The sequence below is a fragment of the Acomys russatus genome, chromosome 1, assembly GCF_903995435.1.
Source record: "Acomys russatus chromosome 1, mAcoRus1.1, whole genome shotgun sequence".
NCBI lineage: Eukaryota > Metazoa > Chordata > Mammalia > Rodentia > Muridae > Acomys > Acomys russatus.
This window is the reverse complement of record NC_067137.1, coordinates 6,721,703-6,746,937: the sequence shown is the minus strand read 5'-3', so window position 1 is coordinate 6,746,937 and position 25,235 is coordinate 6,721,703. Positions and strand designations below refer to the sequence as shown.

At 46.0% G+C, this 25,235-nt stretch overlaps 1 non-coding gene across 1 annotated transcript; it reads right to left on the bottom strand.

Annotated features, from left to right (window-relative positions):
* Window positions 1–521: 521 nt before the first annotated feature.
* Window positions 522–653, bottom strand: LOC127197582 (small nucleolar RNA SNORA40). Its single transcript, XR_007831698.1, has one exon. It is a non-coding gene; the product is annotated as a small nucleolar RNA SNORA40 (small nucleolar RNA).
* Window positions 654–25,235: the final 24,582 nt, after the last annotated feature.

The window sequence follows — 25,235 nt, the reverse complement described above, 5'->3', positions numbered from 1 at the left end:
TGGAGAGATGGCTCAGAGGTTAAAAGCACTGTCTGCTCTTCCAGAGGTCATGAGTTCAATTCCCCAGCAACCACATGGTGGCTCACAACCATCTATAATGTGATCTAATGCTCTCTTCTGGCCTACAGGCATACATGTAGGCAGAGCGCTATATACATAATAAATAAAATTAAAAAAAAAAAAAAAGAAAGAAAGCTACCCTATAGCTACCATCCCCTAAAGCCACTATCCCCTATAGCCACCATCCCCCATAGCCACCACCTCTATAGCCACCAGCCCTATAGCCACCATCCACTATAGCCACCATCCCCTACGGCCACCACCACCTATAGCCATCATCCCCTATAGCCACCACCACCTATAGCCACCACCCCCTATAGGCACCTTAATGTCTTCTCTGTCATATGTGTACAGGTGGGGTCTGATCTGCATTCTTGCTTCTGTCCTATTGTGTGCTAGTTTATCCATGCCATAGTAACAAAGCTATAATTTCTACTATTTAATGCAGTTCTTTTCATCAGGGTATTCCTTCTTGTACCTACCAAAATGCAAACAGAACCAGGAATCCTGGGTTACAAAAGAGCATTTGTTCAGCGCCTGCCTTTTAAGTCTTTGTCCACCAGCTCAACTCAAAGAAAAACCACCCAAACGCTGCTAACGATGAGTCTTGATTTTCAGTAAGCTAAGCCTCTTTTCTCTTCTAGAAGCATCTTGTCTATCCTTTGCTCTTGGCTCTTTCCTGTCAATCGTTGTCATGGTTAGTCAGATTCCAAAAAAGAATGTCATGTGGTAAGCACCAACAGACACAGCAAGGACAGTGAAATCACACGGGTCAGAGTGTGTGTCAGAGCCCCGCATTGCTGAAGTCTGGGGCCCAAGGCCTCTGGGAGCCAGAATATGGCAGCCCTTTACAGAGACGCTCAGCCAGTGTCAACACACGCTGCTGTCTCCACCTGTTAGTAATGCTGGATATCACAGAGGCACTGAGGCTTTCACGTAAGCCTCCGGTGGGGAGATTTGGTAACAACTAGAATCCTTCTCTCTGAAAGAGCAAATTCCAAATAGCTTAGTTGTTGAACTAGATTAAGGAGATACATAAAAGAAAAAAAAAAAAAAAAACCAAGGCCAGGATTTGGGATTCTGACTCATGGGGATCAATCACCCCTGTGAAGGGGACAGAGTTGGATCAATAGCCCCAGCCAATCACTTCTTAAGAGGCTCCTGTATCTATCCATGCCACTGCGGTGTGTTTTATTATAACGGTTATTGAACATTTCCAAGAACTGGCTCTCTCCTAAGCGTGTTGCATTGTATAACTGATTGAAGAGCCCCTCAAAATCCAAACTCCAAACTCCAAAATCCCAAAACTCTAACTCTGAGACCAGTGAATGACTGAGCTGTCAGTACTTCCCTCTGAGGAAGAGATGGCTGAGAGAGTTAGAGAACTCCCTTTGTGTACAGAGTTCTGACAGTCCTTCTTCTTAATGGATTGTACCTTATTTAACCCAAACGGAAAAGATGTGAACCAGGAGCTGTCGGGTGGGTACCACCGAAAGCGAGGGCAGACAAGATGCTGACTGTATTTCCCACGGAGTAGGCAGGAAGAAGATGGATGTCCTAAGACACACAGCCAGGGGACCCATCATGTGTTCTGTTGAGGCAGCACGAACAAAGACTTGGCCCCCTCACTCTGGGCCAGGAAGTCCTTGGCATCAGATGCCAAGTATTGGCAGCAAGGATTTTCCAACAAGGAAGGCAGCGCCTGAAACCCTTTGTGGAACAAGACAGGTTATAAATAGACCTATAAATTTTTTTCTAAGCAGAAGGCAACAGGCTTAGCAGAGCTATTCTTCCCCTCTGGTTCCCCTCACTGCATCCCTTTGCCTATTAAATCCCTGCTACCAGGCAGAGCCATCTGCCTGCTAGCCAATCCGCTGCTACAGCCTCAGGAGAGCCAGGGTGGAAACTGGCTTCTATGACAACCTCAGGTTGTGACCTTGCTTGTGGAAAAGAGTAAATCTTCCTAACTTACCTCTGGCTAATTGGGCAGGAGGTAATGGAGCTGGCTGGCCAGGGCACTCACTCATCCCTCACAGAGGCAGCCTTGGCTTAGCAACAGACTGAGGAGAAAGGCTGTGTGCTGAGACCTGCTTGGGGGGAAGGGGGGCGTCTGTGTGTTCAGGAGCAAGGGTGGGGGCCTTCGTCTCTTCTAGCAGATGCAGAGGCATCTGGGCATGCAGATTTAGACTTTTTAGGCCATTGTGTCTCAGACTTTGCTGGGATCTGAGCCACCTGGAGACTCGCTAAAGCACAGGTCCCCAGGTTTCACTCGAAGTGTGTCTGATCTGGTAGAAACAGGGTAGGGCCTAAGAGCTTGCATTTCCCATAAGCCATCAGCAGACACTGATACTGCCAATTTGGGGAGGACACTTTGAAAACCTTTAGTTTAACTCAACTTCCTGGTTTTTTACAAAGAAAATGAACCCTCAACGGTTAATAAAAGACATACCTAGGGGTCCCAAACTGCTAACTACCATCAGCCAGACTAGCCCAGAGATATCTGGATCAGAACTAAAATAGCAAGATGCTATTTTAATCATGAATATGTTACCTTTCTGACTGAAGGCGACCAGTGTCACAGCCCTTCCCTAGCCCAACACTGCTGGCTCTGCTGGCTCAGCACATAATAGCCCATTCTGGTACTTCATCCACTATCCAGCAGGCTGGGAGTCAGAGAGTGTTGACGCAGCTAGTGTCCACTCCTAAGAGCGTTGCCTCTGTTTTCCTGCCCTGATGTCCTTGTTAGCTGGTGAACCAGATGTCTGAGGGCTCACATTGATGGCTGAGTATGCCTGTTGGCCCTGAGCTGTAACTCCTCATCCAGGCTCCAATGTGGCCGTAGCGTCTGACATTTCACTCTATTGCTCTCCTAAAGCTCTAGAATTCTACTTTGTATGATCATTTCTGAGAGGGTGGGTGTGTAGGATAGGGTGGGGTGGTGATGGTGACCTTTCCTCTTGGTCTCACTCCTGGGTAGGAACATTCACCTACACTCAGGACGGCTCTGTCCTGCTTCTGGCAAGCAAACTTCTGTTATGATGTCTGTCAACCCAGAGGACTCCTGAGCCCCAAAATGCCTCTTTTTCTTTAAAGATTTATTTATTTATTATTAGGTATACAGGGTTCTGCCTGCATGTACATCTTCAGGTCAGAAGAGGGCATCAGATCACATTACAGATGGTTGTGAACCACCATGTGGGTGCTGGGAATTGAACTCAGGACCTCTGGAAGAGCAGACGGCGCTCTTAAGCATTGAGCCAGCTCTCCAGCCCCCGAAATGCCTCTTAGTTCTCTCTGCCAACCAAACTGGAAAGCTCAGACTCAACCTGGCACGGAATCCAAGGTGAGCCTGGCCTTAGACTGCCCGCCTGCCTGTCAGTGTCACTTCCAGGATTGGCTTCAGCAGTGGCACAGTGCACAGTCCCCAGCCCCATCCCACCTTCACCACATTTCCAGGAGGCCTGGCACACTTCCCATAGGGAGCGAGTACTTCGAGTGTTTCTCCTCAGTGTGGAGAACGGATAAACAAGATCTACTGACAGCGGTGCCTTGCATGGCTCCTTTGGTTTGGAAGACCATGATCCAGGAGAAGACAGAGACAGCTAAAGCATTCTGTACTAAGAGTCGGTTGGGCTGGCAAGATGGCTCAGTGATAAAAGCACTCACCACTCAACCTTGGTGATCTGAGGTCAGTCCTGTGGTGGAAAGGGAGAAGCAATTCCAGAAAGTTGCCCCCTGACTTCCACACATGCTCTTTGGCACATGTACACCTGCGTGCGAGCGCACGCGCGCACGCGCGCGCGCACACACACACACACACACACACACACGAATAATAATAAATAAAAATTTTTAAAAGAACTGGTGGATGACTGGAGGTGATGGAGAAGAGGCAAGAGATGGCCGTGAGGAACTTGGGGGTAGCCTGAGCGGCACCGAGGTAGGAAAGCAACCACAAAGAATTTCCTTCCGTGCTGTAGTCAGAGGACTTCCCCTGGTCAGTCTGTCTGCTGTAAGACAATTTGATGCACCACCCCCCCTTTACTCCAAATATTGATATTGTTGGGTAGCTTCTGGAGGTGGTGACATAGAGGATGAGATGGGAGAGCAGGACAATACAGAGAAGTGTCACAAAAGTGTCACCTGCCCCCCTCACATCTGCTGAGATCAGTTCTAGGCTGCCATGTGCTGCCAGGTGGTGAGCCTCAGAAGAACGGCCAGTGGGAGACACGGGAGAGAACCACTGCTAGGTGACACAGGCCCAGACACAGACAAGTCCCTGCTTGCAAAAAAAAACAAAAAACAAAAAAACAAAAAAACAAAAAACCATACTGGGAGCTTCTAAACAACTCTGAGCTGATTGTGCTGGTAACTCTGCAATTCATGAGCACTCCAGCCAACTGAGGGAGCTGGCTTGATGGGAGACACAGTAGGTTCTCTTCAACTAGGGCTCAGTTAACTTGGAATCTGCTCTGCTGAGGAGAGATTCAGGAGAAACTACACCATTTTCTTTTAATCAATGATGAAATGAATGTGGATTAGAAACAAGGTAATTAGGGGAAGGCCGAGGCCTTTGTAAAGGAGCAACTCAATACTGTTCACATGCCAACAAAGTGTTTATTGTCTTAGAAGAAAAGTTTTAATAAACCTATTGTTTTCTGAGATTATGATTTTAAAGAAGAAAAAAAAAAATAAACCCTCAATCTCTTTGACAGCTTGATTTAAGAACAGTTCTAAACGCCTTCCCAACCTTCTCCCTCCCTTGCAGTTTTTATCCCATCATTTCTCGCCACCAGACTGTGCATCCTATGGACAGGGTGTGGAAAGACAGGTTTCCATTCCTCAGAGGCTCCCCCAAAGTGTCGTGGAATGGGATTATTTTCCTTATCCTTTCCAAAGAAGTGCCAGTTGTCAGAGACTCGTGGATGGTTGCCAGGTTGCAGCGGGAATACAAAGGAAACGGGAGAGTCCTCCTGCCAAAACTATGCCCCCTTCTGGACTTGTTGCTCGGCCAAGAGCTGCTGGAAAGTGTCGCTCAGAGCACACCTTCTTGGTCCTTTCCCCGAGAAAGCCAAACTTGGAAGTGGCCATCAGATCTAACTGTACCTTTCTGTCAGAATCCAGACTCCAAAGGGAGGCAAAGAGGTGTCTGGAGAGTGCTTGATGGATTAAATCCAAGCCTCACAGGGACCCAAGAAGCTGTCAGGGTGCCTGGGCGATGCAAAGCTCATCTGGACAATTCACTCCAGATACTTTGCCTGCCTACTTTGGATTTGGAGCCAGTTGGAGCTCCTGGGCGGGTGGGGGGTGGGGGGGCTGGGGGCAGTCTCCCAAGGTAGCCTCCCAGAGGGCTTGGGCAGCTGTCCAGATGGGAGGGGCAGGCTCAGGCTCACTGCCTGTGGCCAGCTCAGAGCTAGAGAGAAGGGCCCCGCCTTTGTGCCGAGCATCTGGACATCATCTTTCAAGCTATTAAAAACGCTAACTCTTCTCTGCTACATGTAGCCATTTTTTTTTAAAAGCACTTGGGGGACAGTTTCAGGCCCAGCAGTTGCACCCAAATAGACTCAAATAATTTAGGACTGTAGGATACAGTGAAGCTCAGAGAAGGGGACTCCAAACCTCTCAGAGGCTCTCTCATCCCCACCCCAGCCTCCGAGCTTTAGCCTCTAGGAATGATGCTACCCACTGCGGGGACCCCAGGGCAATGCTGGAACTTGGCAATATACTTTACAGTTTAGTTTTGCTTTAGTTTATATTGTGCACAATATGAAAGACAGACATGGAAGATTTTTCTCCCCATGGAAAGTTTGCTGACTGGGTTATAGAATATAACCATGAGATGGGAAAATGGCGCAGGAAGAGCCTATGACACAGCGAGGAGAGAGAAGAGTGCCACTTGGAAACACGGAGCTGTTCTGTGTCTCCTCTGGCTATGATATGACTCTCTGCTGTGCAGTGCAAACCCATTTGCCTGAGATGCCGCTACCACCACTTGCTGGGTAGTTCTGAACTCTGTCAACAGTGCCTTCTCCAAGGAACCTCATCTCAGGGAGCAGAAAGCTCTTGTGCCTTATGTGTGACCCTAGTGGAGCAGGACAGAAAACTTCCCTGCTCAGAGCAGATAAACCCTGGCTTATGGAGCAGTGGGTCCCAATGCTATAGCATGCCCATCTTACCAGAAGCAGCCTCTCACAGAGCAACACGTACCAGGCAATTTCAAAGAAAGGAGTCTGTGACTATTGGAGACTTATGGGAGCCAGTGACCAGAATAGGTTGGGATCATCCAGAAAGAGAAAACTTTTCCGATCTAATAGCCAAATACTAGGTAAGGCCAGCACAGATGTACCAAAGCAGCCTACTTTCTATTCTGCTCCCTTTGAAATGTGCTTTGTTTTGTTTTGTTTTTACTTTTTTTGTTTTTTGTTCATTTATTCAGATTACATCTCAATTGTTATCCCCTTGCTCGTCTCCTCCCGTTCCTCCCTCCCTTCCTTCTTCCACCCTGAAATGTGCTTTTGTGGACCAATATTAGACATATCATGAAAAGGTACATAGGAGAGATTTAGAACCGTGTATATCTAATCACTTCCCAAAGGTTGGCATGGCATGCTGAAGGATGGAGAGCTCTTATACACACAGGAGCGGCCCCTTCCAAAAGTTTGCCTTCTGTAGTTGAGGCCTGAAAATATTAAATGGAACACTTCAGAAACACTGCTTTACACTCTGGACTGTTCTGAGCAGTATGAGGAAATATATTGCCAACCCCACCCATTCCAGAATATGAATTATTGCTGTAGCCAACATATCCATGTTGCATGAGCTCCCTGGCCACTGGTCGCGGTCATATGACTAGCTACTGCGTGTTACAGTGCTTATATAGAGCGCTTAGTACGCCCCTTGGTTTTACATATCCACTGGAGATCTTTGAGCATACATCCCTAGGTCCAAGGCACTCAGCTACGTGTCTCAAAGTCTCATGTCCAAGCTGAGCAGGCTACACACTCAGCATGCGTATGTGCTCCTAACAAACAGGAAGCTGGGAGAGGAGAACCATGAGTTTGAGGCTAGCCTGGGCTACACACTCAGCATGCGTATGTGCCCCTAACAAACAGGAAGCTGAAAGAAGAGAATCATGAGTTTGAGGCTAGCCTGGGCTACACACTCAGCATGCTTATGTGCTCCTAACAAACAGGAAGCTGAAAGAGGAGAACCATGAGTTTGAGGCTAGACTGGGCTACACACTCAGCATGCGTATGTGCTCCTAACAAACAGAAAGCTGAGAGAGGAGAACCATGAGTTTGAGGCTAGCCTGGGCTACACACTCAGCATGCGTATGTGCTCCTAACAAACAGGAAGCTGAAAGAGGAGAATCATGAGTTTGAGGCTAGCCTGGGCTACACGACGAAACCCTGTCTTAAAAACAAAACAAAAACATGCTTCCTAAAGTCGTTTCTTAGTTGACATTGAGACCAAATAGTAATATTTAGTGCATAAATATGTATTGTGCATATATTATGCAAAATAGCACATAAATCTACCTATGAGCATGTATGTATCTACTGCAAATATGTGGTGGCATGCCCCTAGGCAGCACATACACGCATTCCTACCTCCTTAATCTGTGTGCAGAAGTCACAAGAAAGCATAGGCACTCTTATTACTCAAGAGACATAATTATTATGCTGGCCTTCCTGGACGCCTCAACATGCGAATCTATTACCTTGAGGCCCACACTCTGCTCTGTCTTGGCAAAGACTTTCCTAGGCTTCCAACGCCTTCAACCCCCTGCTGTAACCCACCTAGATCCCACCGCCGCAGCTGTGATGTGAACTACGGTCATGTTCCAAGGTCAGCTCTGAACTCTGCTCTTGTCCACTTGCAGTGAGCAACCAGGTCTAAGAGAGAGCGGCGACAGAGTCTCACACACCACAGACAGTGTTGTCATGGGCACCCGCCAGTCCTGCTGCCACAGTGTGCGGCAAGCACACAAGGGCTTCTCAGGCATTCCCCCTCTGTATTTAAAAGTGGGTTCTTGGCATTGTTTTGCAGAGGGACAGATGTATCTGGCCAATAATTTCCCTGATGTCCCTTATGTCACTAGATGTTTTCAAGGGACTTGGACAACTGCTCTTGTACTCTAAACTCTCCTTTCTTCCACCCTCCACCTTCTCTCTCCCCTGCAACTGGCCAGGGCCAGAGGAAGGAGTTCAAGATCCCCAGACACCCGAGATCATCACCACACCACCTTGCCCGCTGAGCAGAGGCCATAGGAATCTACAGTCTAGAAAATACATCTCTGCCCAGCTCCAAATCCAATAGCTACCATCTTCATGTCCCACGTCTTCCAATGAGCTCTACCCTAGACGAAGAGTCAAGTGTTTGCTTAGAAAGATGGTGAGGAACATACCCAGGGCGGAACGCGGAGCCCTGGAGGCTCAGTGTTTTACAGGTCCTCTGGGGACAATTCTCTGTGCTAGAGGTAACCAGCTCATTTTTGTCACCGAGCTGATAGATGATGTGACTCTGATGAGGAGTGTCAAGAAAAACTTCCCAGAAGGTTGATACTCATCCTGTGGGCTTTGGGGACAGTGCCACAGTGATTGCCCTGCCCACCCGGTAGCCTGCTCCTACCCACAGGTTATAAACACTACAAGAAGCCACAGCCTCCAGGGCCTGAACTTGAGATGTCTAGCAGGCATCTAACCTGACTTGAGTAGGCAAGGGAGAAGGCGCTAAACCAATTCTTGTCTGGAAAACTAGCACTGCTCTGGTAGAATCCACACTGGGATCTAAGAGCAGAGGAAAACAGGTTGAAAAGAGCAAGATTCATTCATCCAGGAAGCTGTGGTAGAGGCACACCCATCCTGCCGGGAGACTGGATGCCAAAGTAGCTTGGCTCCAGGTAAGTTACTGGCAAGGAAAGGAAAGCTTCTTCCTGTTGCACACCCTCCCTGGAGCAGAGGGGCCAGCTGGCTGAGCTGCAGGCACACCCCAGGCTTTGGCTAGCTGGTGATGTCCCTGAGGTTCAAATTCCACCGTCTCCTTCCAGGATGCTTTCTGCCCATGGCTTCTCTTAGGGTACCACAGTGTGCGCCTTCCATTTGATATTAGACCGGTATTTCCACACTCTTGGCTTGCATACCTCCATCTCAGAGACTGGCAGGTGCATGCTCGACCCAGGTGCCCACGGTGTGCACTTACCCCAAGTGTCTCTGCCCTCTTCTGAAGCACTAGATTACTGAGCAGCAAGCATTAGAGAAAGCAGTTGCTCCCATCTGCTGGCCTCAGGAGTGTTCGGCTTAACCGCACTCTCCACAGCTTCTCCACAGCTGCTCCCAGCTGCGGAAGAGCACAGCGATTTTCCCTTTGCCTCTCCTTCTTGCGGCTTGCTGTGTCCTTGTAACTCTCAGGACCACGTGAAAACAATCAGTTTCCTCCACTACTCAGCTGAGGACAATGTAGCTTCCTAGTGAGACGACCAAGATAATCCAGGAAACTGGTGACAAAGCTGAGGTCTAGGCTCCCAATTTCCACTCTGGGGTCCTCTTGAGGTGTTTTTCCTTGTCTATTTCTCCAATGTGGAAACTAAAATTTAAAGCGCCCACTGCATGGCCAGGATGAATCAGGCCACTAGCCTTATCTCTCACAGACCACCCACACAAGCCATCTGTCTAAGCATACCAAAATAGCATGGTAGTCTGAGGCTCTGCACCTTCGCTCTTGCCCTGGCACTTGTTTGAACCGCCGTCCCCCAGTTCTCTGCTTAATGAAATTTAATCATCCTTTAATCCTGAGCTCAACTGGCTTCTATAGTGCCTTCCTGATTATTGCAGCAGGAAGCCATTTATCTTGCTCAGGATACAGTTTATATATATACGAGCAACTGTGACTTCGCTGTGTTCTGCCTTGCAGGTTAGTGTTTTGCAGGTGAATTTTATCTTCCCAAGTAAACTGTGAACCCAAAGAAGACAGAAGCGTTCCATATATTTTAATGTTCCCTATAATCATGCATATGATAGAAATTTAATATTTTCATTCAGGAAGTGAAACGCGTGGGGGGATGAACGGCTTCTTCAAAATCACACGATGCTGAAACTTGAATTTACAGCTCCAGAACTGATCTGCACATTATTTATCCCAAGCCACACTGACAACAATGCCGCTGCCACTACAATTAGCTTCCCCGGAGGCCCAGCACAGCTGAAGATAGGCTATTTTACATAGCACAGCTTAATCCAATGTGGACTTCGCTGTTAGAAAGAGTGGTTTGAACAACTGTTGGGCTTGAGTCACTGAAGTGCCTGTGTTGTTGACCACCATGGCGAGGAGCTTCCTCCTAGGCGTGCTTCCTGCGTTTGAGTTGACTGTCAACATGAGGAGTGTGAGATTACATATGATGGTTGCAAAGTGGATGCAGGAGCATAATAAAAGAGTGGGCTGGTATTAGAGTCTTGACGTCTTCTAGCCATTCTCATAAGCGCTGCCTCCTCTCGCTGGGCTGGATGACATGGTTACAGAAATACCGTCTGTACCCTCAGGGAGCACCAACCTAGTGACTGGCCATCTGTGGCCACTGCAAATCGTTTAAGTTAAAAGGATCTCAATTTTACAGACTAATTTTTCTCACTTTTCTTTAGTTTTAGCTGAAGAGCTAAGTGGGGTGTGTGTATGTGTGTGTGTGTGTGTGTGTGTGTGTGTGTGTGTGTGTGTGTGTAAAACTGTGCTATCCTTCTGTGAAGATACTATGCACTGATTCAGTATACTCTATAGTAAATCAGCCTGCAGACTAAAGTTAATAAAATGGAGACAGGTAAGCATTCTCAGTACCTCCCAGGTGGTTGCTTGTAGTGGCCGCGGAGTCTGAGGTGCCCATGGAATGCCAATCACCTGCTTCCAGAGAAGGCTAGGTGTGGCTAACTGCAGAGGCTTCGCTCGGCTGTGCAGAGGCGGAGCCAGTTTGTTGGAACCATCAGAGAAGGCTCTGAGCACATCCTCACTGCTGTTGTTAGATAAACAATAAGGATATTTTTCAAGAATTTAACTTTGAAGCAATACCTTAACAGCCTAAGAAGACAGATGTATTGGTCAAGCCTTGTTTATCTGTGTCTGTTTGCGAAAGAAAGAAAGAAAGAAAGAAAGAAAGAAAGAAAGAAAGAAAGAAAGAAAGAAAGAAAGAAAGAAAGTCATTTTCCGGAGAGTAGCACAAACCACAATAGAACCCAGAAGTCTCAACCCAGTCTCATGTTCCATACATTAACATCATGTTGCTATAGTAATGCACTTCATCTGCTTACTTATTAAATGACGATTGCTTGCATTCCTCAAATACCTCGCTCATCCGAATTTAAGTATTAGGAAGTTAGATCAAGATCGGGATTTGGAAGACGGTGTTTCTCTAAAGAATAAAAGGGATCCAGCAAACCAAACTAAGCCCCAAAGCCCCCCATCAGGTGCCTTGGGCATCACTGTCTACGATCTTAAATTGCTCATTAGAAGAGCACTCTGCTAGACAAATGAAGAAGCATCTGGTGGAAGGATGGAAGTGACCTTCAGTCCATCGGCTTGAGAGAGTGGATGTGCGCCAACCAGCTCTGATTTCCTGAGCCACCCATTGCACACACCTCATCCCTACAGGGCGCGTTTTGTTTGCCTCTGAGACTTGTTGGTGTGGTGTATTTATAACTCCAAAGCTGCCCTTATAACTTAAGAGTAAGGTAGAAGGTCTTTATATGTTCTAAAATTACTTCTTGCGAAGTTCAAGGGCTCTTTCCTTCAGTTTCCATATTGGCTAATGCAGCAAGCCACTCCCAATGGTGCGGTAAATAAGTCACATTTTCAAAGATTGTGACTGTGCTCTTTCTCAGTCTCCCATCCATCATGCTTCCTCCTACAGCAATCTTCCATTCCCACGTCATTTCTGAGGCATTTCTGGGCCTTTTCTAGATTTTTATGAACCCAGTGATATATTTTGTTGCTAGAAAAGCAGGCAATAAGCACGACCGACATAGACTATTGTGATCCTAGTCTTCGCGTCGATGTGAACATTGATCTCCAGGTCTCAGGATCTCACAACCTTTTGTCACCAGTCTGCGTTTTTATCCAGATATTCCTGCACCACAGGATGATTCTCATTTCAAAAGCAAAACATAATACTGAACAAACCTCTCTCTGGTTCGCTCCTTTCAGGAAGCTGTGCCCGCTGCCTCCTCCCCGCCTGGGTTTGCTCTACTGTATACTACTCTCTCATCCTGAAACAAAAACAAACCGGCAAAATAAAACACACTGTCCCCTTCTTCCTGCAAATCAGTAAACAGCAAAGTCCCCTCACACTCCTGATGCCAATGTCTCTCTAACCTACTTCAGCTGCTTCCCTGGATCCCAGTTGTGTTCGACGGCCTGTTAACGTCCTCTCGCCTCCCCCTCCATATCATACATGTTCAAATGTAGTGAAGAGAAAACATCCCCTCCTGCCCAGCTAAAGTGTAACTAAGGCAATGAAAGAATAAATAGGGCTCTTAAGCTAAATAAAATTTAGCAGCTAACTGTGTCCTCATGTGAAGAACCTAAACATCCAGCTTGTGACATTTCACATGTCACCAATGCCAGTTGTAAGATTTTCATTTAATAGGAATTGATTGCTCTGAAGGTAGGCCCTACAGTATTGTATATGATTACCATGGTACCTTGTGTACATAGATAAATACCGAGTGCTCTGTACTCTGATAACTACATGAAAATATCCCATCCTGTAGATCATACTTTATGTAGAGGTTTGATATGTGGATTTTGATGGGTTTTTAAAAACTCTATTTTATCCGGGGCACTGAAGCCTCTACCTCTCTTTTACTAACCCCTTAACCCTGGGTAAGAGAGAAAGAATGTTAGTGGAAAGAGGGGGCACAGATCCCTTTTCTTCTCTCGGCTGTTTAGGGTCAATTGGGTTCTTTTGGGAGCAATATCAATCTCAGCCAACAGCAAATGCAGCAAGCAGTCTCCTCCACGGCACTGCGTTGAAATGTTTCTAGTCATCTGTTGTCTGTCTGCAAACCACCACATCATCTGTCTCTGGTCTCTCCAAACTGCTACATGCCACACACCACCACCACATGCCACACGTTCTCTCTCCAGGCTCTCCTATTTATCTTCCTCAGAGTCCTAGACCACATCCCTCTCTGAGCTGCACAAAGTGGGCCATTACTACCTGGCAAAGACTATGCCCCGCACAAGGCAATTATCAGCTGTGGACAAACTAAAGCCCAAACTAAACTCCTACACTTGGGATTAAAACAAAACATACTTACATAACATAACTGAGTTTACAAAGAAACCAAAACTTCCATTTCAGGTGGAAGTTTGGATAACTTTATGGATACTTTAAATGAATAGAGAGAATCACACGGTGGTCTTAGAAGGACTAAGACAGAGTGTATAGTTTTTAGGAGTCTTTGGGGACTATTAATGATCTAGATGACCTGTGGGCTAGTATTCTGTAAAATTCTTATAAATTTACAGAGGTATAGATTTAATTAAGTTATTGATTCTAGAAATGACTATTTCTATTGCTCTTTAATGGATATTTGTAAAATATAGCATTTTCATTAAGAAAACAAAACATAAGGCTGGGTGGCAGTGGCTCATGGCTCAGCACTCAGGAGTCAGATACAAACAGATCTCTGTGAGTTTGAGGCCAGCCTGGTCAACAGTGTGAGTTCCAGGACAGTCATGGCTACACAGTGAAACCCTATCTCAAATCCCCCCCAAAAGAAAGAAAGAACTTAAACAAACTAATAGAAAAGAAAACTAATAGTAGTGGGTGTTCAATGGGGCCTTTGGTCTTAGGCTAAATTGATCAATTATATATCATTTTAATCTAGTCTGGAGCATCATCATTGGCCTAGCACTTTTAAAAGAAAATGTCTCCTGAGTTTTTTGCCTTAGGGCTCCTAGTAATAGGTCAGATGCCAATAGGGCTGTGTGAAGATTAACACCTTAACATGGTCAGCCCATGTATCACACTCCAGAGAGTCAGTCAATGCTTCACACTCAACCTGGTTAGCCTATGCTTCACACTTGACACAGTAGCTCATGCTTCACACTCGATATGGTCAGCCCATGCTTCACACTCAACACAGTCAGCCCATGTATCACACTCCAGACAGTCAGCCAATGCTTCACACTCAAACTGGTTAGCCCATGCTTCACACTCAACACAGTCAGCTCATGCTTCACACTTGACACAATCAGCCCATGCTTCACACTTGACACAATCAGCCCATGCTTCACACTCAACAGTCAGCCCATGTATCACACTCCAGACAGTCAGCCAATGCTTCACATTCAAACTGGTCAGCCCATGCTTCACACTCGACCTGGTCAGCCCATGCTTCACACTTGTCTTGGTCATCCCATGCTTCACACTTGTCTTGGTCAGCCTATGCTTCACACTCGACATGGTTAGCCCAGGCTTCACACTTGTCTTGGTCATCCCATGCTTCACACTTGTCTTGGTCAGCCCATGCTTCACACTTGACATGGTCAACCCAGGCTTCACACTTGTCTTGGTCAGCCCATGCTTCATACTTGTCTTGGTCAGCCCATGCTTCACACTCGACCTAGTCAGCCCAGGCTTAACACTTGTCTTGGTCAGCCCATGCTTCACACTCAACCTGGTCAGCCCATGCTTCACACTTGTCTTGGTCAGCCCATGCTTCACACTCGACATGGTTAGCCCAGGCTTCACGCTTGTCTTGGTCATCCCATGCTTCACACTTGTCTTGGTCAGCCCATGCTTCACACTCGACCTAGTCAGCCCAGGCTTCACACTTGTCTTGGTCAGCCCATGTATCACATCCAGTGAGTTAAACTCACAAGAACAGGTGTTGACATATGAGGCCTCTTGATTCTAATATTCTAAAATATGTAATTTGTCAATGACTACTTTTAATTCACATCCTAGTTTAAAAGAATAAGTCAAATATAGACTTCTTTGTTTTTCTATCCTATATGTCTGTACTAGATCACACGGTGTCAACTGCTAGTTTCAGAGGCCTTTGGATTATTCACATGGCATACACGCAAAGTCTACATGTGTCAAAAGATCCTTACTACAACGAGAAGCCTGTTGAAACAGAGGGATAAATACAAACACTGTCCTTCCCAGGTGATTCCATTTCTTAAGGAATCTGAAGAAACACAGACATGTGACCTGTGGTTTGAGAAATGCCCAAATAAACTCCTCCAATGCGTTTGGATTCAAACTTGGCCTACAGCGAGCCACAGTTTCTGCTTCAAATACGGCTTATGGAAGGATTGATTTCCATCTGTCCTTGCCTGGGTCTCCAAAAGTCAGCATACTCTCCTGCCCAGCTGCGTTGTCACAGGGCAGCCCCTAAGGAGTTTGCCAAAGCCCATCACCGTCGCTTACCACGCTCTTTGATACCTGTCACCAGACTTTGGTTCAGAAGGAGAATGCATAGGTTATGAAATGTCTCCCAGGAATGCTCAGTGATTTCCCTTTGCTATTTGGAAACAGGAAGTCTTTATTAATTTAAATAAAATGCCAACATACAGCATACTGCTTAAATTGAGAATGGCCTCCATAGGCTTATATATTTGAAGATTTGGTTTCCAGTTGGTGAACTGTTTAAGAAGGATTAGGAGGTGTGGCCTATTAGAAGACGTGCGCTGCTGAGGGTGAACTGTAAGGTTTCAAAGCCCATGCGAGGCTCTCTCCTCTCTGTGTCTGTCTGTCTGTCTGTCTGTCTGTCTGTCTCTCTCTCTCTCTCTCTCTCTCTCTCTCTCTCTCTCTCTCTCTCTGTCTGCTTCAATGGACTAACCCACTAAAGTGTAAGTAAACCCCCAACTAAATGCTTTCTTTCATAAGTTGCTTTGGTCATGCTGTCTCTTCCCAGCAATGGAACAGTAACTAAGGCACAAGTCATCCTCCACACTGGGGAAGTAGAGCTAGGGCTGAACTGGGTGGTGGGGGCAGAGATGAAGGAAGGAAGCCGGGTGGGGAGGAGAGCCAGGAAACCTCAGAGGCAGGGCCCCTGAGGCCAGTGTTTCTGACTGCTGAGCTATGCCTTTCAACTAATGCGTGTCTTCTAGAAAAACTCAAGGAAACACGTTTTGCGTAGAAACAAACAGTGGGAAAGGATCGGGTCAAGTCGTGCAAAAAGTGTATTCATAAAAGGGGAATGAGGCACTGAATAGGGTCAAGTCCCCAAACAAGAGCAGAAGTGATCTTACCATCCAGCAGGAAGTGAGAGCGCAGGGAAGTCACACACACGTGAAAGGGAGAATGTACGTTATAATTTTTAAAACGTACAAAAGGATGAGATAGACCTTGGGAAAGAATTCAAGAACTAAAGAAAAGCTTCAGTTCAGAAATAAAACTAAAAAGGAACGCAAGAGCAAATAAATACAACTAACACTTTAAATACACATAAGGTAAAAGAAAATAAAAAATTAAAAATCTATTTGAAGTAAGGGGGAAAAAAAACACCCAGAAATCCAAAAGAGGGCTGGGAGGCTAAGTTAGAGGCTGAGAGCACTTGCTGGTCTTCTCAAGGACCAGCGCTCCATTCCCAGCACCCGTGTCAGCACTGCAGCTCTAGCGGGATCTGATCTCCTCTCCTGGCCTCCACACACATAACCCCATGCAGACAGTCACACGTAGGCATGAAGAATAATTAAGTTTTGAAATCCATTTCAAAAGATGTCAACTTTTAAAATAAAAGGTAGCAACTATTGATGAAAGGAGAAAATCTAACACACAACTATGGAAGTCCCTACAGAACAAAAACCTCAGAGAAAGCACAAATACACCCCCTTCCCTCCCTCTCTCCTTTCTCGCTCTTCATAGTAGGTTGCTTGTTTGTTTGTTTGTTTGTTTGTTTTGAGCCAGGGTCTCACACTCCAGCCTGGAATTCACTATGCAGCCCAAGCCACAATGTTCCACCTCAGCCTCAAGCACGCTGAGATTATAAGTATGAACCATCACTCTTGGGATCAGAGTATTTCTTTAAAAATAATAAAGAACCTTTACTGAATCAAAAAACAGCACTGGCTGTTCTTCAGAGGACACCAGTTCAACTCCCAGCACCTACGTGGCAGCTCACAACTGTAGCTCCAGTCCTATGGTGTGGCGCCCTCTTCTGGTCTCCAAGGGCACCAGGCATGCACATGGTGCACAGAACATGCAGGCAAAAAAACTTTAAATTTTAAAATGAAAACATATATGTATTTGGGGCTGGGGATGTAACTCAGTGTTAGTGTTTACTTGGCATGTACAAAGCCCGTGTCCAATTGTTGGCATGTGTAAATAAGAAACGGGAGGCCTGTGTTTAGGGAGAACCCTGAGTATGTGCCTAGGATACATATCGACTTGGAATGACGAATGGAGCCCTGTTCACAGGCTGGGAACCTTTACAGGCTCGTAGAGAGTGAACCTCAGGGCCAGGGAAGGAAGTGTTAGCTTAGTTCCAGGTGTTTCCGATGTCTGTGATAAACAGGCCAACCAACTTCAGGGTCTTAAGAAAAGTGCGAACTGAGAGTTTTGTGTGAAGAAAACCTGCCAGACAACAAAGGACAATGACTCTTATCGCCATGTGAGCTCCAGGGACATGAGTTCCCGCGAGTCCTTGTGTGAGTCTTCTTGGAGCATACAGCCTTCCTTTGGACCTGTCAGAAGTGGCTACGGGAAGGCAAACGGGGAAGAGTTTGTAGATAACTACTTGCAAAATTATGGTTAAGTGAGGGATAAAAGGGAGCGTGCTTCATATATGCTGTGTACTTTAACAACGTAGATATAGTAAAACTTACTTTCGGAAAATAAAGACAAATAGAGGCAGCAAATGACAGAGTGTGACACCTACTATTCTGATTGATGGCAGAAATGACAGCATTAATATTCTGAGCCTTTTGTGAAAACCTAGTAGTTTTTCATTTGAATCAGAATAGCCGAACGAACTAACAAGTGTTTTTATTTATTTATTTACTTGTTTATTTATTTGTTTGTTTTCTTTTTTGAGACAGGGTTTCTCCATGGACCAGGCTGTCCTCGAACACCTAAAGATCCAGCTGCCTCTGCTTTTGAGTGCTGGACTAACCGCATGTGCCACAACTCCTGGGCTGAGTTATTTGATCTTTAAAAATGGTTATTTACAATACTTTGTGTCTGAATTTAGGTTTTGACATACCACTTCCCACATAAGAAAGCAGGGAGTGTTGGGTAAGCGGCAGATCCCAGGTCTGTGGGATGAGGTGTCGAAGGTAATCCTGAAACCAGGCCATATCAGATCGTGAGGAAGCTGTGGAGAATGCTGGGTCATCTCAAAAGAGCCAAGTGCTAATAGAAGAAGCTCTCAGAAGCCAAGCATGAGATGCACCGAACTGCAAGTGGTTTGAAAAGCCACAAAATTTGTCCAATACGACGCGTGTGATCGCATGCATATGTGTAAGATCAAGATAGATAAATCAAGTTCCCTCGGAGTGGAGAAAGGAAACAAATGCGCCTTACCTGGTAGTCGGTAACTGCAGGGAAAGAGCTGGCCATTTGTTTTGCCTTTCCTGGCAGACCTGCATCACCGATTAAACAAACTCTTTCAGCAAGTAAATGAAGAAATAACCGATTAGAATAGTCTACAGCCCCCAGTGAATTAATAGACCTCGGTGGTTAGCATCAACACCTGCTTAAGTCACAAAGAGGCAGCCAGCCATCACAGGCTTCTTGGTGTGGCATCGTTGTGGTAATGCCATGGAGTCAAACCCGAGTCTTATCAAGCCTTCGACTCGGCTGCCAACATGCAGGGGCAGCAGAGGACGGAGGAGCTTGTTAACCCACACCAGGAGCAAGCGTGCAGGCTAACTCAGACTGCAGGAGGCTGCAGCTGAAACACCCCGCTCCTCGGGGCTTTAGCCGATCAACTGTTTGGGCAAGTTCGTAGGGGAAACTGTGGGCAGGCACAACAAGATTTGAACGCCACCAAAGCTCTTTGAAATTGGCAAAAAGAAACTATCCTTTTTAGAAACGTTACTTGAACAAAATCAACAGAGGGGAGGTGGTTTCCAAAGCCAGTAAGTAGTGACCTCGGGGCAGAGCGAGCCGGTTACGATCGTCAGAAACCACAGAGAACGCTTCTGACGCAGTCGGCAGAAGTTGGTTCTTGACTCAGAACAATCCATTAAACCCTCTGTTTGCTTTGTTTTTACACATTTGTATTTCATTTCATTCACAGAGAGGCTTTAAAATATATACGTCCTTTAGCCCAGCAGATCTGTGACTAGGGATGTCTCTAAAATAAACTGAGGAGCTGAAGAGCACCGGCTGCTCTTCCAGAGGAGCAGGGTTTGATTCCCTGCACCCACATGGAGGCTCACAATCATCTGTGACTCCAGTCCTAGGACCTCTTATGTCCTCTTCTGGCCTCCGTGGGCATCAGGGGCACACGTGGTGCACACATAAATGCAGTGAAAGCACCATACACATCAAATAATAAAGCACCAAAAAAATATAAGATAAGCCTGTTCAAGTGCACAAAGATGAGTGTGTCCATTACCACACTGTAAGTGCTCAGGAATTGAGAGGGCACAGAAGCAAATGTCTATGAGATAAGGAATCGCAGTGCGCCCACCTTGGAAATTGAGACAGGTCTGTATGGCTTCCCAGACATATTATTTCTGTGTGTGGTAATGGAGCGTGAACCCTGGCTTCAAGTATCCAAGCTGAGTGCTCTACCACTAAGTTGCATCCCCACCCCCCAAACATATTACCAAAACTAAAAGGAACAAGTGCACAACACTATTATATACCAAATGTAAGAAGGAAAAGAGAACTACTCCATGTGAAACTATTTGGAAGGCTAAAGAAGAAATTGTCAAACACTTTACCTTTTAAGGAGTAGGACTGGGGAGGGGTTCCCAGGGTGAGGATTTTCTATGCTTTTATATTCTGTTTGTTTGTTTGCTTGCTTGTTTGTTTTTCGAGACAGGGTTTCTCTGCGTTAGCCTTGACTGTCCTGGACTCGCTTTGTAGAACAGGCTGGCCTTGAACTCACAGCGACCCGCCTGCCTCTGCCTCCCGGGTGCTGGGATTAAAGGCGTGCGCCACCACCGCCCAGCTGCTTTTATATTCTTAAGGGTATATTTGTGTTTTTAAAGGCCAACTGTGTTTTGTTTTTCTTTGCTTTGCTTTCCATTTTTGGTTTTGCTTTTTGGTTTTTTTTTTTTTTTTTTTTTTTTTCCCCAAATCAGGAGTCCTTTACCAGCATTTCAGTGAGTGGGTAACAGGTCACAGGAAGTGAAATGTACTATTATGAGAAAATGGCCGCCATCGGTCAGGGTTTTCAGAAGGAACAGAACTGATAGGATGAATACCCGAGGCTGGATGTCGCAGCTGGTCTTCAGCAGACACCGGAATCCCGAAGAAGTGGGCCACAGCCAGGGAGGGCGTGGACCTGCCAGCAAGGCACCCAGCTGAGAGGTCTTCCGCTGACTCCAGATCATCCAGTTGACAACCAAGAACAGCCATCACAGGGCATTGTCACCTCTTTTTACTAGAAACCGTGAGTTGTTATGAGGCTGGTTAACTTCAAGGCTGGGGCTGCATTTGAAAAGCTCGGGTTCTCACAGTGTCCTTCCTTCTCCAGGTGATATCCCTGCGGCTCCCTTTGTAAAGGAGTGTGTGGCGTCAAGCGCACAGCCTGTGATGTAGAGCTACACTAAATGTAGTCAAAGCCGCTCATTTGCCAGCTCTCTGCTGAGTGGCTAGTTTTTTGATCAGCCCCAAGGTGGGCACTGGGATACCACGGAGAACATGGCAGAGAAGGTCCCGTCCTCAGAGAGCTGATGGCATGCCGAGTGTTCCCTCTACCGAGTATCGCTTGCTTGCCTGCAAGATGACTGGATTTCTCAGTAGCATTTGGATCATATAAAGTAAAAAAGGGAGTTTGCTGAAGGATATAAGAGGTATGAACCACATCGATTATTGAAGTGTTTTTCTCCAAGTGTTTTTTTAATTTTTATTTTAAAATAGCAGCTTATTATGCAGGTGTTATAAAATGAAGGTTGGTATGGTAGCAGCCCTGCAGAAGATTCGCAATAATTCTCCTTCCTCATGTCTACACCCTTCTAATACTCTCTCTTTTGGAGTGTGAGCTGGTCCTAGTGGCTTGATTTGAATAGGTAAAACACTGAAAAGGTGATGGGGTGTCAATTCCCAAATCAGATTACAAACAGATGTGACTAAGCATTTGTAGTCACACTGTCTTGGCTTTCTCTCCCAAAGTTGTTTGAAGGGAAGCTAGCTGCAACATAGAAGGAGCAAGGGAGAGACTTACATGGTACAGTGCATGAAACTGGGGCAGCATCTGGTCAGCAATCAGCAAGGAACTGGGATGCTGGGTCCAACACGCCGTGGAGGACTGACGCCTACATGCACTGAGACACAGATCCCAGGCCGGCTGAGCCTTGGATAGCTGCGGCATTCCAGCAAATACTGGAATTACAATCTTGAGAGAGCCTCAGTGTGAAGCCGAGAAGCCAGCCAAGTGCACCTGGAGGAAGGACCGGTGACGAACGCTGTGTTAAGCTTCAAGTTTGGCGGTGCTCGGTACCCAGCAACAGGCAGCCAATATGGCCGACTAGGCGATCATTCCCCCTTGGAAGCAGATCACACAGGACAAGGTAATGCCTTTGGGCGCCCTCTTTCTCACTTGGGCAAATGCGGCAAAGCCACGATGGAATGTATTGTGTCACTTGGCTTTGTTTCATCTTTCCAGTGACCTAAGTTTGCCAAAAGAAAGCTTAGTTGAAAAGGGACTTAAAAGAAAATAATCTTGTAAGTTTTTTCCACCTTATTTGTCTTGAAAACCTTTAATTTGAAAGTAATTTCATTAAGAATCATTCTAGACATTGATGTTATTTTATATAAATACTTATTTTTCTGTACTCATCAGTTTTCTCTCTTGTTTGCATTCCTTTATCTTTATTTAGAATTTTCCCTCATTATTAACCTTTTGGTTGCATGATAAGCTGCTACTTGACCATATATTGCTTCCATCTTTACTCTCCACCCCACTTTCTGCCTGCCTGTCAGTATGAATGTATGTATGCATGCACGCACATATGTTTATGTATGTATATATGCATGTATGTATGTAGGCATGTATGCATACATGCATGTCTGTCTCTGGCTAGAAGTACATATTTTTTATTCAAATTACTTCTCTGAAAGTTTTGCATGGCATTCTTTTATTTCTTATTGAATGAAGAAGAAAGGAATAAATTCTTTTTTAAGAAATAAATCATGTAATTATTTTTAGTGGTTTCTATTTGAAAAAGAATTTTTCCGTTAATTTTTGTACATATTTCAGATTAGTGGCTCATTGAAAACTATATGCAATCCATATTTTGGAGGCCTTTAATTAGGGTGACACCCCTCTCAAAAAACCAGTGCGATGCAGATGCAGTGGGAAAGATGACACCCTTGCAGGAAAGATTTTGTGCACAGTTTACCTTGTTATCCAGGTTTGGCATTTCCTTATTTGGAATGAAATACAAAATGACCCAAAGACTATTTTGACTGAATCAAGAGTACAGGCTTTCTGAATCACAAAGAGGAAAAAACAAGACAACACAACCAACAGCACATTACATTTCCTCCTAAAATATTTAAGGAGAGAGGCAAGCAACAGCAGGAAAATGGCCTCAGAAGAACATGGTAATTATTTATGTCTTCTATAAAAAAAAAAAAAGTTAAAAGGCTGATGTCAGGGGAGTTGGAGAAATGGCTCAGCGGTTAAGAACACTGACTGCTCTTCAAGAGGACCTGAGTTCAAGTTCCAGCAACCACATGGTGGCTCACAACCATCTATAATGTGATCTGATGCCCTCTTCTGGCATACAGGTATACATGCAGGCAGAGCACTGTATACATAAAAAATAATAAATAAATAAAGTAAAAAGCTGATGTCAAACAAAGGCGTCCTGAGATAAGGAAGCTCGCCAACCCTGTGCTAGAGTCTGAACTTCACAAAGCACCCGCCCCTTCCCAGCTGCAGTGCAGTCTTGAAACCTCTCACCATCAAACAGCAGCAGCAGCAACAGTAGAGTAACCACACAGGAGATGTATATGTTAATGCTTTGTTTTATATCAGCAACCTTAAAGACACACATGGCTCCAGGGCACAAGGGGACCTAAGACATGGGCTTCTTATCATGTGCTTGACCTTAAATGGCTTCTCTGACATTGGCTAGGGCTCTAGGAAGGGCTAGGCGTCCCGTGGGTGTGAGGGGAGGGGGCTGGACGCATGGCTTTGTGCATGCTCGGCAAGTGGTATGCCCATGAGCTACCAGCCCTGGGATTAGGTGGCTCAGGAAACACAAGAACCATTTGGTGAGTCTTCCCATGACACAAGCAAGTCCCAACCTACACAGTCTCTTTGCATTTGCCCTCTGTTGCTTTCTAGAGAAGAGGGGTTCTAGCAAAGACTCAGAATCCCCAAGGCATATATATATGTGTGTGTGTGTATGTGTATATATATGTCCCAAAAGTTTTTCTTCAGAGTCATTCCTAAAACGAAACCCCTTGCATTACCATTCTCATTTTAGGGTTGAGGCAACTGAGACAGGGGTGTAATAACCAAAGGCCCCCAGCTAGTTGCTACAGAGCTGGCTGTTCCTGTTGGATCACAACACCCTTCGTTTCCAGTTCCTGGTCTTGGTTCCAGTTTCACTGTGCCTTGCTAACTGAGTCACGTGCCTCATAGAGACCCGACACAGAGTCCTGAAAACATTTGGAAGGGTTTTTTTAATGCTTTTTTTTTTTTTTTTTTTAGCCAGGCATGGGGGAGCATGCCTTTGATTCCAGCACGTGGGAGGCAGAGGCAGGCAGATTTCTATGAGTTTAAGTCTAACCTGGTCTATGTAGGGAATTCCAAGCTAGCCACAGCTACATAGTGAGATCTTGACCTAAAAAGAAAAAGTATATCATTGCATTTATTTAGAGTGTGTCATCTGTGTATGTATGCATGGATATGTGTGTGTGCAAACACATGTATGCATATGTGTGTGTGTACCTTGGCATGCATGTGGAGATTAAAGGACAAGTTTCAGGCGTCGGCTCTCTCCTCCTACCATATGGAGGTCTAACTCATACTGCTAGGCTTGGCAGCCAGGGCCTCCACCTACTGCACCGCCCTGCCAGCCAGGAAGCCTCCTTTAAACACCGTGGATCTACTCAAGGATGACTTATGTAAGGTTGTCAAAATTACATCATTCGGTGGCATTGTCCAGCAGGCCTTACATGGATTCAGGGATAAATCACACCATGATTTGTTCTCCCTGCTCTCCATGGTCTCATCCAGAAGAAGGCAGATTCCTGAGAGTACCCGGAACCTAAAAGGCCACCCTTAGGTGCAAGGAGAAAATCTCAGAGACACAGTCATCCTCCACAGACGCCACCAAGGATGGCCTTTGGGGGACTCAATTGTTCCTGTGGACTGTCTGTCTGAGCAAAGGTGGGTTAGTGAACTATTCATGTGTAGGTGAGTCTTTGGTCTTTCTCAGAATCACCCAGCTGGCAAGGTTGTGTCTTTCTCCCACAGTTTCCAAGAATAGTTGCTTGGTTGCATCTGAGCAAGGAAGGCAGAGAAGTGTTGAGAATTACCACAGCATCAGTGTGTGAATGACAGGTCTGCTTGGCCAGTGTGGGAACGCCCTTGTTTTCTAGCCATTTTGTATCTTCTAGACATGGTCTGACACGTGCTCGTTCTCGCTCGTCTTTCACGGATCTGAGAGAACAGGACCTACCACTGTGCTTTACTACCCAGACAGACAAAACATCAATACTGGTGTCGCCTAACATGGTTTGACGTGACAACCCCCAACCCCCACAGTCCAGCAGAAAGGAGTTGGCTTATTATGGGAGCTGTGGGAGTCCTTCCAGCACTTTGTCATCTATCCTATTAGCAGGGGGAGACTAGCCAGGAGGCCACACTACACAGAGACCTGGGGTCACGAGTGGGAACGAATGCCCACGGCTCCAGGTAAGACTGCTTAGTGCCGAAGTCACTGCTGACTCATGGTGGCCAGCTCCCCCTGGACCTGCACGGCTCAGTGGGTGAGTGGGACCTACATTAAACAACGGAGCCCGTGGACATAGGCTTTCCTGGCGG